Source organism: Melospiza georgiana, chromosome 4 (assembly GCF_028018845.1).
Source record: "Melospiza georgiana isolate bMelGeo1 chromosome 4, bMelGeo1.pri, whole genome shotgun sequence".
Lineage (NCBI taxonomy): Eukaryota > Metazoa > Chordata > Aves > Passeriformes > Passerellidae > Melospiza > Melospiza georgiana.
In genome coordinates, this window is record NC_080433.1 from 55,984,643 (window position 1) to 56,004,656 (window position 20,014).

A 20,014-nucleotide genomic window follows, 5' to 3' on the forward strand; every position below is an offset into this window, starting at 1 on the left:
GAGCAGTATAACTTTGAGATATAAAAGCTTTCCCAGTCAAAAGGATCTGTAGAAAGTAATTATTAAGTATAAAATGAAATGTTAGATTTCTGTTAGGCTTTCTGGATATCCTAGTTTCTCTTTTCCTCCAATATATATTTCTCTATTGTTACAGGTTTCACTGGGGAAAAGCCAGCTTCAAATTTATCCCTAAGCTAAAACCTATAAAATGTTTGACAAAATATTAGATATCAGGAAACTGTGTTAAATATAAACTCTCTTGCTGCTGGTGTATATTCTCTACGCATTGCACGTGCAACTGCTGTTCAGATAAAATAAGAAGATATTATCCAAATATAAGAAGTATTAACAAAATTTATGTCTTTTAGATCTCAGAGCCCTTTTGAAGAACTGCACAGTCAATGCTTATGTAGACCTCTGCAGATTTTTCCTTGGAACTGTGATTTTTGGTGCTTAAACAGCCCTTGTCCTCCCCTCTACTTTTCCTCTTTTTTTTTTCTCCTTAATTCCTCCATTTACACACACCCATTTCACTGTTTCAATTTTTGGGCTGTGTATGAAGTTATTGATAACTGTGCAAATATGATGTCCAATAAAATCCTTTTACTTTTGTAAACTGTGCTAGTTACAGAGACTGTTGGCTAATAAAAAAGAACCAGTGGTATTTGTATAGGATTGCTGTCTTACAAAATCTTTCACAAGAGAAGGATGTAGCTCATTTATTGAAGACAAATCTCTTTGAATCACACTGATTTTTGCTTGTTAACCCTTTATGTCAGCAGAGCTGTTCAGTAAAAGTCAAGAGATGACCTTCCAATATGTGCTTCTGGCTAATAATTTCCTCTGTGGAATGGAGGCTTCCTTCTGGGTGATGAGCAGGTAGATTAACACCTGTTGAACAGTGCTTTAAAAATGGCATGGACCTGACAATTAATTCATGTATAGGATGTAACATTCAGCTCTTGAAAATCAGACAAACCACTTCAGCCTATACATTTGGCATAACAAAAGATTTAAAGGGGAGCAGATCATAGTTTAATGGTAAGATATGATGGTATGATTTTTTTTTTGTCTTTAATACATCATTTTGTGTACAGTATGTGAAGAAATTTTGTTTTTTCTAAACATGCTTCAGAATGCAACACTGTGGTTGCTTGTTAATTTTTGCTGTGAATACCTTAATCTGATTTTTCATAAGGGATGAAAACAGTAGGGTGTTTATAATTACTATTTACTGTATTTTTTAATATTCTAAATATCTTCCAATGAGTTATTTTTGGAGGATAAATGCTACCCAGCAGCATCACCTCAAAAGAAGACAAAAATACAGATATGAATGATGTTGGCTATTCTAAATTTTTATTAGCCTACTAACAAAATACTTAGCACAAAAGGAAACTTCAGGAGGCTAAACACATGTTTTATGTTGTTTTCACTTAATGGTTTGAGTTTAAAAGAGGGGATATAAACTAAAAAATTCTAAACTATTTTGCTCTGATATGTTTCAAATAATTTATTGCAAAGTTGACAATACTTTTTTTTTTAATAAGGACTTCAAAATAAAATAATACTGAAAGATATGTGTTTCTCAGTGCAGGATAAATTAAAGAGAAATCAAAATACTCACACACATACATTGCTTGTTTGATTTGGGGGCTTTTTGTTTGTTTGTTTGTTTTTGCTTTGAAGCCCAAATTAATTTTTTTAATTTTTGATATGAAGGCATAAAAACAATTTGTTATTTGTACAATTCTTTTTATAAAGGAAATTCATGCTTTCATCCATGTTAGTAGACCTAAGAAGCCAGAACACTCACATAAGACATTTAGCATTTTATATGATCATTTAATAATGGTAGAAAACAAATTGGTCTCTTAATGCAAGGATCAAGCAGAGAAAAGACAAGGACATGTCAGGCTGTCCCAACCTGGCAGCCTGCATTGCCTCAATATTAACTGCATAAGACTGTCTCAGGTAGTGCAAAGCATTTAACTTCGTCTGACTTAGCTAAATTTCTCTGGGAGTAGTAAGAGAGCCAAAAATGTGCTGTTAAGGGCTATTAGACATATTTTTTGAGAATACATCATTTCATATAAGCCATCAATATATCTGCTTCTTGCTACCTTCTACTGGATGAATAACCCAGACCACAGATCTCATTGCCAATTTCCCCTCATAATACTGTACTTTTTGCCATGCTTTACTGCAAAGTTCTCACAGGTTGAGAACGCAGTTGCATGTGGCATCACTCTTTTTTCCTAGTCACTTAATTGCATTAAAATAGCAAATACACTGAGACACGTGGCATTAGTGTCCTCTCTTGCTTTTCAGAAAATAATATAAATGAGTTAACAGCTCCTTGCCAGTAGTAGAAAAATTATGCTTCTTCTGGAACCACTATACTCCAAAGAGGGATTTTTTCTGCTCAACACATCTGTGTTGGCCCCAGTTAGTTTCCAAAAGGATGCACAATTTGGCAAAAAAATCCTTTTTTACTCAGTGAAACCTTCCTTCAGCTTGATAGGTGCAGGCAAATTCATAATATATTCCACTCATGTGGTGGAATAACAGATGTGCAGTGGTCTCCTTCAGATGTGGAACAATCAGAGACATGAATGGGCTTACAGTTTCTGCCCACAAAATTTGTACTGTAAAGACATTCCCGTATTGGCTTTCCCTTTAAAGGACATTAAGGGACTTTGGAACTATCCCCAGTTCATTCCCTAGACCTCTCAGGCTTTTCTCTTACCTTCAGACACACTCTTGCAATATCATATACTATACAGGTGGCATTATCGGTGTGGCAATGTAAAATTCTCACTCTTAAAATAAATCATCTTGACCAGTCCCAGCTCACTGATCACTCACCAGGAGAAAGTGAAGGGAAACTGCATTTCAAAAGAGCCCTAATATTGTAAAAGTGAAGAGTCACACATACCCCCATAGGAACAGTGCGGTGCCTTATGTTGGGACCTTTGACTCTACGGGCAGGAAAAGTGGGGTGGGTTGTAAGTGGGGCAGAGATTTCTTGGTGAAAAATAAATTCACTGAGCAATGTAGTTTGGGGGGTTATTTAGTTGTCCATGGATCTCAGTAGTTTTGAATGGATCCAGGCTGGCTTCAGATGTAGGCAAAAAGAGAGATGCAGCTGTGGGAGCCTTGGGTTCAATTCCTTACTCTGCCTGAGGGTATCTGAAATTGCAGCTCCCATGTCCCAGGAGAGCACCTTAGCTGCTAGTCAGGCTTAAAGAGTCATTCACATTCTCTTGCTCAATTAATATTTAAATACATTATGGCAAGTGCCACTGCTCCCACAGGAGGGATTTCAGGAGCTCCACACTCAAACACCTAATAGTGTGGTGGTTAGGCTGCTCTCCTGAGTGGCACAGGACCCTGTCCAAACTCACTCTGTCTGATTCAGGACGATGCTGGAACCAACACCTTTCTGAGGAAAGTTGTTCCAGCTTGCCTGGGGTGCCTAAATATTCATGGAGCAAAGGAAAGAAGGCTTTCTAGCATTGCAGAGGAGGTGCATTACAGAAGCAATTGCTGGGCTCCAACCTCTTCCACAGAGCCACATACAAAAGGGATCAGCCCCTGGGGGCTGGATAGCTTTACTGGGGCAGGCTGGTCAGCACACTCTCCTGGCAGGTGAGAGTTCAGGATCATATGTCTAGGTTGGAAGACAGGTCTTGCAAAGTTTGAGTGAATTTCCCACCAGCTGGGCTATTAAGGAATCTGCTCTCTGGAACAGTTGTGAATTTGTCCTTTCCTTTGCTTTCATACATATCAGAAATGTGCCAAAACTGTTGGGTTTGGAACAGAGTGTTTTATATTGATTAAAATGACATTGTGATGTTTTTCCTATTCTTTCAAAAACATTCTTCCTGCTTTTGGTTTTTTTTTTTGTTTTTTTTTTTTTTTTTTTTTTTTTTTTTTTTTTTTTTAGCAGAACACTTTATTTTTTGTTTAGTATTTGGATAGTGCTAGTATATAAACCACCTGTTTGCATGCAGGCAGTATTTGAATGAGTCCAAGTCTCTCAAATAATTACTCCTTACATAGTCCTGACGTTTTGGCAGTATTCACCACAGGGATGAATTTATGCCTACATGGGAAACCAAACTGAATTGCAATGGAAGACTGTCAATAGAAGTAGGTATGGATGCTGTTGACAGGTGTGTTAATGAAGTGAAAGGCACTTCACCAGGTTCCTTTCTTCTTTACTCTGTCTCATCCAGGAAATGTCATTCCAGAAGCAACAGAGATGTGGCACAGACAGAGAGCAAATGGACGATTCACCTCTCATTTCATTTTGTAGACAATTTTGTACTTCCAAATAGGGAGGCCAGATGCAAGGTTAGGATGATATAATAAATTCTCTTAGCTGCACATCAAAATCTTCAAATAAGACTCCCTTTTTTCTGGTTTATCATGCTGTATAACAATTTATTTGGAAATCCAGGCATCATTTATATGGTATAATTTATGTAATTTAGTACATAAAATCTAATGAAAAGATTTCTGATTTCTATAAACTGAAATCCAGAGATACAAATGTACTGTTGTTGTAAAATGTTCTGTGAGACCACAGTCAGAACAACATGCCCACAGAAAGGCATTGGATTTGGGGCAGAATCACATGGTTTATGAATAATATGTGTCCTACCTGCATTGTTGCCTAGGTCATGGTATAGCATTGATTTTTAAACAGAACTTCCATTGAAATCAATGAGCTGCTGAGCTTTAAGAAAAATGGAGGGAATATAAGAAATGCTAAGTGCATGTCTTGCACTGTGTAACGTCCCTCATTTTCTGCTGTAAGACATATCCTTAAATCCTCTTTGTTTAAATTTGGAAGACCATGAAGTATAGTTCTCATTTTCTCTCCTCAATTTTTAGTTCAGTCAGTGTAGTAGGAATAAATAGCTTTGTGCAGCATCTGAAAGTAGAATGCTTTTCATATTTTTCTGCCATTTACTGTACCTCTACACTTATTGCACATTCACAGTTGCATGACAGTTCCTACCAACATAATGAGACCCATGGTTGGACTGCGACATTATTAGAGATCTCTCTGAACTGGTCAGACAGCATATTATTATAAAATAATAAAAAAGTGTGCCATTTTTAACATGGTCAGTAAATAAAAGACAGTGCTCTCTGGATGCCTGCTGATGTGAAAGACCAGAAATATTTCAGTCCATTGTGATTTATAATCGTCAAATATGTATGAATAATACAGATAAGATGAACTCCCTAAGCAGTTCAAGTGCTTTCAAACACACAGATTCTCACCCGATGACCTTTAGTTTAAAGGTGAACTGCAAAGGATTTGCTAAAAAAATTAGACTTGTGCCTTCTTTTGCTTCATTCTAGTGTATCAAACAAGTGTAATGGCTTGTACTTCATATGGCTCTACTACCTCTTTTTTTTCCCCTATTAAAGAGATAAAAGATATAATTTTAGGTGTACTTTAATTTTGTTGAGAACTCTTGGAGCTCATAGAGGTGTCAATCAACCCAGAATTATAGGTGAGGTTTTCCAAAAAAGAATTGGAATAGTAATTGAAATTAAACATTGTTAAAATTAACAAACCCCAAAATTAGTAAATACCATGGACAGAAAAATGTTGGTGAAATCTGGGCACCATTAACTATGAACTGTCATTGAATAATCAGTTAAGAGACTACATTTGCTGTGCATTTGTACAAGGTCATGGACATGGACCAGACATTTGTCCTCATGCATTAGCACTCGGAAACTAAATAGCAACACTAATAATAAAACCTAGAAAAAAATTGAAATTTTTCCAGATTTTTATTTTCTATTCATTTCAAAATGAATAAGACTAGTTTTTAAACATGGAAGCCTTAACCAAAAGAAAATAAAAAGATATTCAACTGTTGCAAATAGCAAAAGCTCTAAAAAGAAGGGAAATGTCTATGACTATTGCAGAGCTGACTACAAGGGGATCTAGGGGCTGCAAGGCATCTCCTCCTCATATGAAGAGGAATGATGGTCTTAATTACTTGTAAATAAGTTTTGATTATTTAAATATAATGGTGGTGTGATTATTTTTCTATTCAAACAATAAGGAAACAGTAACTGTTTTCTCAACACTGCTAAATCTCAATTTTTACTCATGGCTTTAGTGTGATAGCAAAAAAAAAAAAAAGGCAATTTAGCCTGCCAAATACAAATGCTATTAAACAGCACCAAAAATCTACCTTAAATTAAAAGAGTGTGTATTTCTGCAGTGTATTAGTCTTCCTCCAAAGATTAGATTCACCCTTCCATGGCTTTCTGCAGTTGATCAGTAGTTAATAATAATTAGTGCTTTTTCTTAAAACATTTTAAATAGAGTTGACAATGATTTTTCTGATTCTTTGCTTGGAATTTTAGTCAGTTGTCTCCTAGGCATGAAAGTCAGACCTGTTAAATGCTGATATGGTATCATGGGATTCATGATCAGAATTTTTGCTGTAGTGCAGCTCCTCATCCAGAACTGACATTACGCCCCACTCAGCAGTGTCAGGATCAGCTGCACTATCATTATCTGTAGCAGAAACAGCAGTGTCTTCTGGACATAAAAGTTTCCCCATTTATTTCTATGGACGTTTTTGATTCCTGATGTTTGCATAATTGTTCCTTGTGATCACTTCCCCAAGCATACAGGAATTAGTACTATTAAACAGGAAATACCTTTTTTGGTTATCTTACAGAGCCTGCCATTTAGTCTTTGAGTTCAGTTTTCCATTAGGCCTCAGATTGCTCAAGTGGCTTTCAACATGTCACTTAATTACTTCATGTCCTATTTCTAATGAAACACCATCAGAAATCAGTGTATTTCCCCACGAAGGAGTAGTGGTTATAGGACACATTCTGAACTGTGAATTGCTCAGACACTGTCTTATAGGGTGCATAATTTTTAAGAACTCCTAAATTATAAGGAGTTGCAGAGCTACAGTAACAGTGTCTGTATGTTGCTATAACAAAGTGTCTGCCTAATGGCAATTACATAATTTGTATGTTTTCTTTATGAGAAAGGCCTAGTGGTACTGGTCTCATCAGGCTGAATTATATCAGATCATTCTGGCATGGCTGCTTTCAAGATTTTTTCTCTCTTGTTTTGCTCACTTTTTCAAAAACAGTGAGAAAATATCCTTGTAGACAGATCTCATCACGGGAGGGATGCCAAGTTAGTTTTGAAAGTGGTTCAATATGTTGAAATCCAAAAATGTTCAAATTGCAGCGCACTTGACCTCTTTGTGATCCACCAGCAGATGTTGACAGATGGCACATGTGGACATAACACTTCTTTCACAGAAATGTTTCTCTTTGCTTTGCCAGTCTTTGAGATAGGAAGCGTGGTTTGCTGTCTGTGTTTCATGTGCAGATGCCTTGAGAAGCATATGTATTTCATATTTCATCACCCTGAGGCTTGTGGTGAGCATCTCACTGTGATAGATGCTGTTCCTCCATGCTGACCACTCTGTCCTGAAGGACATGTCCCCAGCTGTCTGTAACCCTCTTTTCAGTTGATGGAAAGAAAGTTATGCTTTCCATGCATCAGTCTTAATTTCCCCTATATTTGTTACAGAGCATACGAAATGTCTGGGTTTTTGTGCAGCAGCCAGCATGTTGCGAATATTCCTTTTGAGAAGAGATCCAGAACTGTGGACTGCATTCAATTCCACTTTCAAAACAGTGAATGCTAAGGAAAAGGCCACTGGCATAGCTGTGGCCTTGACGTATCTCAGAGCAGTCAGAAGGTCCTTGCCAGGATGATTTGGGTCTCTCTCCATGTCAATGACAAATGTTAAGGTAATCAAGGCAACGACTCTGTCCTGTGATCTGATGATCAAGTAAGCGACCATGAAATCTGAGATAAAGATGAGGAGGAAATTTGTTTTCTGTCATTTTTGAATGCATCTTTTGTACCTTGTCCTTAGTACTTTTTTGGATGCATGCTACATGATTTGATGTTTTGTGGTTGTTCAGCTGAGGTCTATGGATACATCTCCTCCAGTATTTGATCTCTGGCTGGTATGTAAAAGAATGAAAATGTCAGATTTAATCATAAGATGGATTCTGTTTTCATCACTATGCAAGGTGTTATCTGCCTTGTTTAAAGTGAGTCCTGAGAAAATATATTGCAAGCAGAATTGTCTTTCCAAATGATCTTGTATTGCTGTTACTGCAAATGAGTTCCAGAATGGAATGCAAAAGGTGTCTAGTGGCACTTGGCAGGATGATCATTTACAATAGTGAGATCACTCATTGCTGCAGTACAGGCCATATTTTACATGATAGTTTTCCCAGTAACTTCTTAGCTATACATATTTATTTTTTATTTTTATTCCAGAACAGGATGAAACTGAAACAAACTGACTTCCTTTTCCTGCTTATTGACAGAATACACAGCATATGATAAAGACAGAAATAGAGTTCATGCTGTAGAAAATGATATATTATTAAAAAATGGGATAATATAACCTTTGTCTAATGGTATATATTTATATCCATTTATGATGAAAATACAAAATTTTTTTCTTTGAGTTCTTAATATTTACATTGTGTATTCATATTATATATTTGTATTGAATGTAACCAGGCCACAGTTTTTTGGGTTTTTTGAGTTTAAATGAGCAAACCAAGAGCTTTTTATAGGATCTTTTGTATCTTGTATACTCAGGGGGATTCATATTACATAATTTTATGATAAGTTTTGCTGGTGCTATCTAATGATAAATTGCTGGTTCCATCTCATAATAAGTAATGAGAAAAATTGACAAGAGTTAGTTATACATTTAAAAGCTTTAGCTTCTTGGCAAATATTACAATTATGAAAAGACTACTCTGAATATATATTGACTATTGTGATAGAAGTTTACAGATCACTATGGCAAACCTCTCCACTTACACACCCCATGGTTTCTTTCTACATCTAAATGCCCTTGAAGAGAAACATCAGTTGAGTTGTGGAGTAGCTGAGGAAGATTTTATGTGAAGACTCATTGTTTAGTAATGCTTGATGGCAAACATAGACACAGAATGAGCTACTGTTTGGAGTAGAGGAAAATAATACTTTTGGGATTATGAACCTAAAGTTTGCTCTTAAAACCAAGTCCAAATAGCCAACATAGGATGAGCATGTTATTCACAAGTTTTAAGATTACATATCATTATACTAAAACATCAGGAAGAGAAATTTTTGACTCAGTAACAAGTTTAATATCCATTTTTCAATATTTGTTTAAAAATGTTTTCTTTCCTTTTTTTCTGCTTCATATTCAGAGATACTAGTCATTACTTTAATAAGATAGTGGATGTTCAAAGAAACCATCAATACTTGATTTTGATCCTCATGTTAGATTTTTGATTAACCTCCCCCTGCACTCCCCAAACAACAGTGCAGTTTATCCTGCATTTCTTTACCTGTAAACAAATTTTAAATAAAAGCATGTTTGCTTCACTTAGAGGTTCCATAGGGAAACCTCAAAAAGGGCATAGTTTCCTTTCACAGTAACTCTTAAAATACTCTTTTTTTTAAATTTTCATTTTATTACATATGCTTTTGCCATTCTGAACATAATTAAAATGTATACTTAGAAGAATAACAAGATTTCTTGCAATCCTAGCAAATATATTTGAACAAATAAGATCTGTATGTTTTATTATGCATATTGTCCCTGGTTAACTGCTTGCTAATTTTTTCAGGTGAAGGATTGTTTGAACAAATTATTTTGTTTTGGATGGAGACCAAAACCTCAAAGAGGAATATTCCGTACATTGTCATAGAATCTCATTGGTTGTATATGTAAACTATTTGTTTGTTTTTTTGTTTGGCTTTGAGAGTTTTGACTGCTGGGCACACTGACTTGTTTTGTCCTCGTTAGAAAATGTCTGGCTGTGACAAGGGACTTTTGGCTGGTGCATTGTGTTGTCAGCTCCTCTCTGTTGGACATGTTGGCCATCTGAGGGCTCTAAAAAGTAGCCAGATTTCCCGAAGCACTCCTTGACAGAGTTGGAAGACTTTTTTAAAATTATGTTGTTCCTTGGGTTCACAAATATTAACTAGTTCTGTTTGGCTTTTTGTGTTTTAGTCTGGACATGAAGAGATTTTCTCGAGAAATCACCTATGGCAATTAAATAATTAATTGATTGCCATAGTTCCACAATGCTCTAAATTCCATTTCGTTTAAGAGCAATATCATAAAATTTATACAATTTCAAAAAGCTATTTTTTCCCCTAATTGATAAACTGTCTCCTTAATCTTACTTCAATAAACTTTAGGAGGACCAAAAAAGGAGCTTTTCTTCAAAGATTTTTGTTTCATTTTTAAATTGTGTAAGGTAAAAAATCTGTGGTTAGTCATTACTTTCTTTTCTATTATTGTTATAGTCTTTTCTATAATATTTCTCTATAAAACAATATTTTCTATATTGTCTTAGTCTTTTGGCTTTTTAAGCTGTGTTACACCAATCCACAAAATGTTTATGAAGAATATTTGTATTTCCTAACAGGATGGAAATGGAAAGCAGGTTTGAAAAGTCTTAAACCTGGTTACTTTCATCATCCATACACTTCTGTATGTGTTTGAGACATCTGCCTAACATGTTCCTGTGAATTGCTTGGTGTCATAAATTCACATTATAGCCACAAAGGTACTCAGTTAAATGAAAGGCATTCCAGCATCTTTGGATCTAACGTGGAGCTAGCATTCTCAGAAATTATAGTGGTTCCTGTAAGATCTACTCGTCAAAGTGCTCAATGTGTCTAGATCATATCAGTGATGAGGTTTCTTGTACCCAGGGAGCTCTGAAGCTTGAGCAAAGGTTCTCTCTTGGAAAAACCTTGTAGGGTATCAGAACAGTACCTCATTGCCAGGATGGACACAGCTTTTCCAGAGACAACTGGCACAAGCAGAGCAGCATGGCAATATGCAAACCTGTGGAAGAGCACCCTGAAAACCCAAGGGAGCTCTGATATTTATTTAGTATTGCTCCATGCAATTTCCCTCCTGCATGTCTGCACAAAATTAAGTATGGGTAATTTTAAACAGCTAGTTCACTCTTGAGTTGGATCCTCTGATACTGTCACTTTGCTGGGGAGATCCTTGGGATGATTAGAGGACTGTTATTTAACTCAGTAAAACAGAGAGGGAGGCTAGGTAAGGAACTACTTGAGCAGAGGAACTATGTCTGATTTAAAATAATCTAATAAAATTTCCTAGCCTTTTCCTTGAGAAAGAAATATTTGAGCACTAAATTCTTTTTGTACTTAAATAAATAGAACACAGACATGAGAAAAGTTTGCTGCTGTCTGTTGGTGATGCTTTTAGCTGCCAGAACAAAACAGCTGCATGTATTTTTTTACAAATGTCTGTATATATATATATATATATATGACCTACGCATCCATACAAAACCACACGTATATTTCTGTCCAAATACACACACACAAACACATATTTAGAGATGTTTGGCAATATAATTAGCATCATAACTCTGAGGTTGATTTCCTACTAATGTACAATGATACAATCAAACTTTTGAATAAATTATAGGCAAAATCTTTCTGTTGTCTAACATTTGACCTGGAGTTTCTGTAACCTGCTGTTTATTAAGACATACGGTACAATTAGGAGCTCTAAACACTTACAAGGATCTGTTGCCTGGGGGAGTATGTACACAGCATCTCCATTAAGCAATTTAAGTATGGTTAGTGTCAGCTTTAGCTTCCATTTTTTTCACTTTCATTTCCTGTTCTAAGTACATGCTGTGTATCCCTCTGCGTATTATATGATAGTGGATAAAGAAAAATTGCCAGTAGAAGCATTTGAAACTGCATTTTGTCACCAGTGGTTTCCCTTCCCCGCTTGTATAACTGCATTCCTTCTGGCCATGGACAAAGGTCAGATGTTCAGAGTAATTTTATTAGATCTATCAACAGCCTTTGATACCTCACAAATGAGGGATTGCTGACCCGCCCGCTGCTGGCGCTTTGTGCTTCCTCTTGTGGATACTTTAGTTTAATGTGTTGCTTACTTCTTCTGTGTATTGTGGACTCAGATGTTAGGATGACTGGGTGTATAAAGCTCATTAAAGGCAAAATATTTTTGTCTGGGCAACATACTATTCCTGTGTACAGAAACTTGTCTCTGTTGTGTAAAATATGAGGAAATCAGAGCTATACCATGCAAAACTAATAGTAGAAGACTCCCTTTGAATTTTTTTTTCTTTGATAACAGAATGTCTCTTTTGAGCTCCTCTGAAAGGAAAGCCAAATACAAGGGTCACTTCTGAAGCAGCTTCATAGATGCTAAACTCTAATACCACTACCGGAATCTAGTTTTCTTATGGTGATATTCAGTGTCATGGTAAGTCTTTTCCTGGTTTTCTTAAGAGAGTTTTGTAAAGGCTTTAGAGCAGCTGCTATCCTGCTTTTTAATTTCATCTGTAGGTCATTTTTCTTTTGCTGTGGTTTGCTAATCGAGCAGTTCTTAACTGTCAACTGTTAGAGAAATTTCTTTGCATTATGGCCCAATTGTGCAACAATGATTTCTCTCCATCTGCTATATTTCTCATTTCTAATTAAATCTGAGCACAGGCTCAAATACATCCTGAAATGCCTCATATTGAACACAATTCATGTTAAGAGTAGGATATTAAATTAGTGTTGACAGATCTGAAGGAGCCACAACTACAAAGGCAAGACATTGATTGTGTTTTAAGTAAACCAACGTAATCTGCAGCCCATATCCTGTCTCAACAACCTTAACACAAGATTTCCTCCTCTGTGTTGCTTAGCACAATTGTTCTTCACAAGACATTTTATGGCTCCAGTTTTGGACCCTTCTTTGTGCGTATTAAGATCATATTAAGGTCTAGGAGGCTTTTACTGGCAGATTCTCATGTATTTGTGTATTTGATCCTATAATGAAACAGTCTTTTCCAAAGCTTTTGGTATTTGGTAAATCTTGGATATCCTAGAATTATTTCAGGTGTTACACAGTTACTGCAGGGGCAGACATGGTTCTCTGCCAGCCAATATGCATGGATTTATTTTATGTGAAAAACAGGACTTGAGCAGGGGACAGATGGAAAGGAAGGTAAGTTCATCTGCTGGCATCTCACTGCAAGATGTCATTAGCACAAAACTTGGATGAATGCACATACTTAGGAGCACCTCTGAGCCCTGTGAAGCAGTAACAAGTACCAGGGTCCTTAAAGGTTCCTTACACACATATAAAACATAAAAAACATGCTCTGAACCTATCTGTACGTACATATAAGCACCTAGTACAGCCTAACTACATTGTCTATTTGTAAAACATTAAGCCCTCAGTAAATATGAGATGTATTTCAAATGAGAAACATTAATATTGAAAGTGCCAATGAGGGCATTTTATTTAGGTACCAAAAACTTAAATAGTCAGGAATGAGTTAATGATCTGTCCTGCTGGGGTTTTAACCTTGAGGTTATGGAACAACAGCAGAGATTGGAAAGTGTTAGGCACATTGTCTCCCTTGGATCTGTATACTAAAGAAATGGAAAAACAATACTAGGGGAAAAAAAACATTTTTTCTTTTAAATTCATTTCAAGGCACTTAAATGAATAAGAAACTCTGGAGGCCCTATAATAGTAAAATCATTGGTCTGCTGAAATTGGCAACTACATCTCAGCATCTGCTGACTGAGCTGACACACCCAAGGCATTCAATTATCTCACAACAGCCACACACCCTGTTGTGTTTTGCTTTGCACTTAATGCAGTCGCTTGGTGACATTTAAATGCGGGGTAATTATAAACACTTTTCATACACAACTGTTCCAAAATCGAATTCCTATGCATATTCATGTGGAATTTGGTTTACATACAGAGTCATCACTGGAGTCATTGTGATTAAAAACTATGGTACAGTTATTACACTGATTAGCCTCCATTAGATTCACATCCATTATACAGTAGTTCTTGATCCTTCATAAATATTTTTTCTTCCACATTCTATTTATTTTTCACCATGTTATTTGATAAAACTTATACAAAAAATTGGTTTGTGAACTTTTTGGAATAGGAATTTGTTTAATTTATGTTCTTTATATACAATATATGTTTTAACTGTTGCTTCTTTCTGGTTTTCAATTTGATAAAAAAGTCAGCTCTTAAAGTTTGAAAAAGTAGAGCACCGTGGCTTTTGTCTAAGCTAGAGAATATCACACTTTCAAATTGTTTTTACCTTTAAGCTAAATCGCTGCATATTGAATGGAAAACAATTTTTTTTGTGGAACAGAATGCTTTGCAATTGATGCCAAAAAATAAATCGGTCATATTATTATCTTTTGCTTAAAACTTCTATAAATCAGGAGGCCCTGATGCATAGTTTAATAACACTATGCTGCAACTTTAACAAGGACTACGTTTGTCTTTAAGTCCACATGATAGTGAAAGCTTAATATGAAAAACTTTTGTCTAGCACAAGTGATTTGAAGATGTTTTGCTCCATGCATGTGAACTCAGCAGGTGATTCTTGCCTATCTTTGATGTCAAACAGCACAAAACTTCAGTGAGTAGTAGCTTCAGAAATGCAATAGACATAGCTGAGTCTTCATATGAAGCTCATGCTTGAACTACATCAGAAGAACTGACATCTATTATGGTGAGCAAAGACAAGTGTTTGAAAAGAGATTCAAACAGAAGTGTCAGAATTTACAGTGCATAGTTTTATATAAGTTGATTTTAACCAAGCATATCTCTATGAACTCTGCAGGATAGAAAAGAAATTTCAAAAGGCAGAGAAATTGTTGTCATCTAAGGGCATGGAATGTTTTAATAGCTTAAGGAAGAACATTTCTGAAAGGTTATATGGTGATCCATTTACTTTGACTGAGTAATAAGGCTCATCATTGTCACGGTGAGGTTTTTAACCCTTAGAACAATGAAAATGTTCCAAATGTATTGCCAGAATTAAAAAGCTGAGAGTAATTGGCTCTTTCAGAGATTTTTAGTAATTTCAAATACACGTTTCCCATTAAGATATATGAATAAATAAAATGCACTTTTTCAGTCACCATATGTCTGACCTGGAGACTCTTACTTCAGTCTAGACTAAGACATACCTTAGGATAAGGACTTGCACTTACACATTATCACTTTTAAGGGAAAGAATTCAGACAAGAGTTCCATTAAAGACCATTACTTTGGTTTATTGTCTTTCTTCCATTTATTATTTTTCTCTCCTTCTCCTGAATACATACATCTCCACATGCATTACATGGCACGGGAAAAAATAATCTTTGTAGAAGTGTAGTTTGTTTGAAACAGTGTCCTGCAGGATTACTTCCAGTAGTTCTCTGAAACTATCCCCAAGGAGTCCCATGTCACAAAACAATCTAATTGTTCTTTTGGCAATGTCTCTTCTTTTGTTAAAAACAGGAGGGGAATAAAAGGATAATAATAATAATAATAATAATAATAATAATAATAATAATAATAATAATAATAGTAGTAGTAGTAGTAGTAGTAGTGGTAGTAGTAGTAGTAGTAGTAGTAGGCAGTAGTCCAAGGCAGAACTCCTTGGTTGAAACTTACAAAGCAACAAAGTAATGAATTTTCTAACTGGTAATCAATAATATGTAGGAATGGGATTTTTCTTTAGGTTTTTTTATTTGCAAGCAAAACATATGAGGAGATAGTTGCTTAATTACTATGTATTAATGTTTATTGACTGATTTTTTAATAATTTCTCTACTTTCAATAGGCACATAAAATCTCTAGCTTTTAGGGGAAAAAAATTAAAAGACCAATTGAATTGAGCTTTGTCTTCACTTTGGGCTATAAGTCTTTTGAGGCTAATTTGTTTAAGGCTCTGAATTGTGCTGCTGTACTTGATGCCCCTTCAGTCCATGAATGAGCTAATAACTTAATTATAATATAAGTAAGTTAGTCCACACTACATTTACTTGGAAAGTCATTTGAAGGCATCTCACCCTCTATTGAGAGATACTTGAGCTTCCTGCCTGGCAAGCACAATTTAAGAGATAAAGTTTTCTAAGTCTTAATTTTACAACATATATTTTTCTTCTTGTCTTTTCTTTTGGCTTAAGGTACCATAAGGTACACTAAAGAGTTGTGAAACTCTACTGTAACTAAACACCTTTTTTGTCTAGCAGACAAAATTACATAGTAATTAAAAATACTTTGTTTTAGAATAAACCATTAAACACAAATTTGGATCAAAATGCAAATCTGCACCGAGGTATAACATTTTCATATGTTGCTAGATAATCCTCACAGTGTTCTATTATTTTAACATATTGAAGTCTGTGTAAAGTGCATCAAGGAGTTTTGAAATGTTTTAGGCCTGTTTGAAGATACAGTGGGTTTTTTTGCAAGATTCCTCCTAGTTGTAACTAGTGTGGATGTGAGACATGAAAGTGTACAGCATCTTTAAAATATGGAAAGATTTTGACAAAGTGAGCCTGACCCCTGAATAGTTTGATTGATAGGGTCCCAAGATAAAGCCCATCACAGAATTTCCTCCCAGGAAAATACAAGCAAAAAAACCTTTCAATGACTTAATAGGGAAATTTTGCAAAATAGCACCAAGAAAGAAAAAAATTACACAGATGTCATATACAGCTCCAGTGCTATGTGCAGTCTTAGTTCTGGCTTAAGGGATTCAGGCTTGAGGAGTAGTAAATTGTTTCTAAGCTTAGGTAGTAATAAGAGTGTGTCTATGACAAGATTTTCTGGTTTTGTTCCTTAATTGAAAAGCAAAGAGAGGAAAGTGCTGTCACACTGTTGCTTTATCTTTGTTCTAAAATATCACAATATCTTTTGGGGGAATGCCCTCTTCTTAAGAAAAGTAAGGCTGGTTGATTTAAGTTATATAGTGTTAAAAGTGTTGGCTGGAAATTCTGTTATGGGATTAACTTTACAGAACTACTGGAAGAAGATAATGACCTTTCTGGATAGCCTCAGCCTGGGTCCAGGAACACGTGGCTCTCTGCCATCCTTATTCCCAGGCTGGAAGACATTTCCTCTATCCCTGCGAGGGCTCCTGACCACCAGCCTAAAAGATACCTTTGGAAAGGCTAGCCTTCCACTTTCTTTGACAAATATTTCCTGTTATATGGAAGAGTGAAGAGACTCATTTACTTCATGTACACACATTTGTAAATGGAGTGCACAGAGAAAGAGGGACTGCCCTAGCACTGTTTTAGTGCCCTTTCCTGTGCCTTTGAGCATCTGAAATAGACTGAATGCAATGTACCTGTTTAATAGTTTTCCTTTATAAACCAGAACAGCACAGTAGAAAATGAGTGCAATGTAGTTGATAGCCTTACTGACTCCGTTAATGAGAGGGACACTTTATTTCTAGCAGAAGTTATTTGGGAATTTTCTAGGCTACCAAAAATTCAATAGATGATGGATAATCACCAAGCTTGTCCTTATGGGTATAATGTCTATTCTTTCCATAAATGGTCTCTTAGCTGGAAACCTTGCCATAAAAGTCCCCAGGAAATGTTCCCCCTCTTGGTCTTGAAATACTGGTCTACTGGTTTTCTGAAGTTTTCTGGAATTATGAGGTTATTATCTGACCGACTCATTGATGTCTTGGAGATCCCTGGATGACCAAACACCTTTCAAGGGGACACTGTACTTCACTTTAGGAGGTACATAACGGGACAGTACATCATTAACTGAATCCAGGTCAGCGTCCTGGATTCAGGTGAACAAAGATATTCAAAAACCTCCTATTACAGGAATGTCATGACTAAAAGTTATGTATCTTAAAATGAAGTATTCACATTTCACTATTAGGCTTTTTCCTTTTTAGTAGACTCCATCTTCAAGTTCTATTAAAAATGGTAACATGCTTTAAATGTCTATTAGTGTATGTCTAATTATAATGGATGGCCTATACAAATCCTTCCAACAGGCACATGAATAGTAAAACAATTATGCTCAGTAAAATTACAATGAATACTAAGTAAATTAATAACAAAATGAATCTTAGAAACAAAATTGCAAACAAGGATGTTCATTTTAATCTACTCTGGACCAAAAAACTAAAAATGTCTGGAGTAATTTTTCGTAAAATCAATGGGAAATTTTGCTTTAAAATGGTGATAAAAGCTGGGTCATGATACTTTCAATTGCTTGTGCGAACACTTTAAACTGGAAATCATGAAAACTTTTGTTTTTAGAGGGAAGGAATTTAAAAGATCAGCACATGGGGATGACTGTAGGAGATATGTTTTGTCTAGCTGCATGTCCAACAATGGCTCTCTTGAAGATTGTATTTTGAGCAGAGAGACATTCAAAATGTGATGAAAAAACATATTGCATGAAACATTAACTTAGCAATAAATAAAAGAGATATTACTAACAAAGCTTTGAAATGTAAAAATGGAAATGAATTTATGAATAAACAAAGGAAATTAATGGGAGATTATTTCTGGTTGTTGGGGGTTCAGGGTTGTTGGGTTTTTGGTTTTTTTTAATAGAGTTCTGTACTCTAGAGGTCCTTGACACGGATATCTGCAAAAGCAAGAATAGTTTATATAGGTGATATTCCCTATGTAATCGGTGTAAAGAAATACTAGTTTTAGAGTATGACTAATCTTCTCTCAAGACAGTTAAGAGATATAAATCAAATTAATCACTCTCTAGATTATCTATTTCTCTCCATGAGCATACAGGGACTTCAGTTGCTCAAGTGGATAACTCTCACAGTAAATGAGATGAATCCCACTCTCTAGGAAACAAAATTTGCATGAGTAATATATGTGATGCTTTTGGCATAGTCTTGTTAATTCTGACCTAAGAAGAATTTCTAGGAGAGCAGTGAGCCTTCCTGGACCTTGGCTGAGGATTCAATGGCAAGACCATGGGAAAGGAGCCTGATTGCAGGGGTAAGACTCTTGTCTTATGAGGGAACGTCCTCCTGGAGAGAATTTTTGTGAGCCTTCTGGGGTGAGAGGCAGTTGATTCTTGTCTTTCCTGAAACCAAACTATTTGAGCCAACCATACATGAAATGTAGTGAAACAAGAGTTGCAATTTTAGTCTACATATTTCAGCTTGTTTTGATGTGTTTTCTGCTAGACATCAACTGTCTAAACACAGTTGAATTATTTGCATAGAAATACCTACTGAAATTTTAGGATATTATTATTATTATTATTATTATTATTATTATTATTATTATTATTATTATTATTATTATTATTATTATTATTATTATGTCATCATTCAGTACAAAACACTAAGACATGAATCTCTCTTTTAAGAATAGCCATCTAAAACTTAGGCATCTAGTCTGCTAGGCTTAAATGTCAGCAGATATATCATAAGATAGATATTTTGATAGGTATAAGGACTTGCTTTCCTAATGTGCCTGTCTCTCACCCAACAAAAATTCTGTAGGAGTTTCATATCAAAATCTAGTACAGTATTAGATGAATAATTTCTAGCTGCAATTAAATGAGAGGAATGTATGTTTCAAGGAACTTAATGAAAGCTAAGGTTCTAAAGGAAATTTTTTATGGGTACTTATTGTATTCTTCTGTCTTCTCCCCCTGGATCTCAACGCTTGCATAAATTTGGGACGATTGTTCCCAAAAGGTTGATATTGGGATGTGATATGAAGGACTCCATTAATTTTGTATTTACTGAAATTTTTCTGTTATTAAGAATTTTTAGTGATTAATAGTAACATTATTGTTAACTATGTCTTTGTTATTTTTTAATATTGAGAAGAAATTAATAATAATGACCATCTTATCAATTACTTATTAAAAATAAGTAAGACCGTAATTATTGGCAGTTTTAAAGCAAATGTAGGTGTTTAGAACATTGGTCCTTTTTTAAAGGATCTGTAAATATTACAAATTATCAAATATGTATTTAGTAAAATAAATCACTTTTTCTGAAGAAACACTGCTAACCTAAGCAGTGAGCCAAACAACAGATTAAAAAATGAGCTTGGTTTTATCTTTAT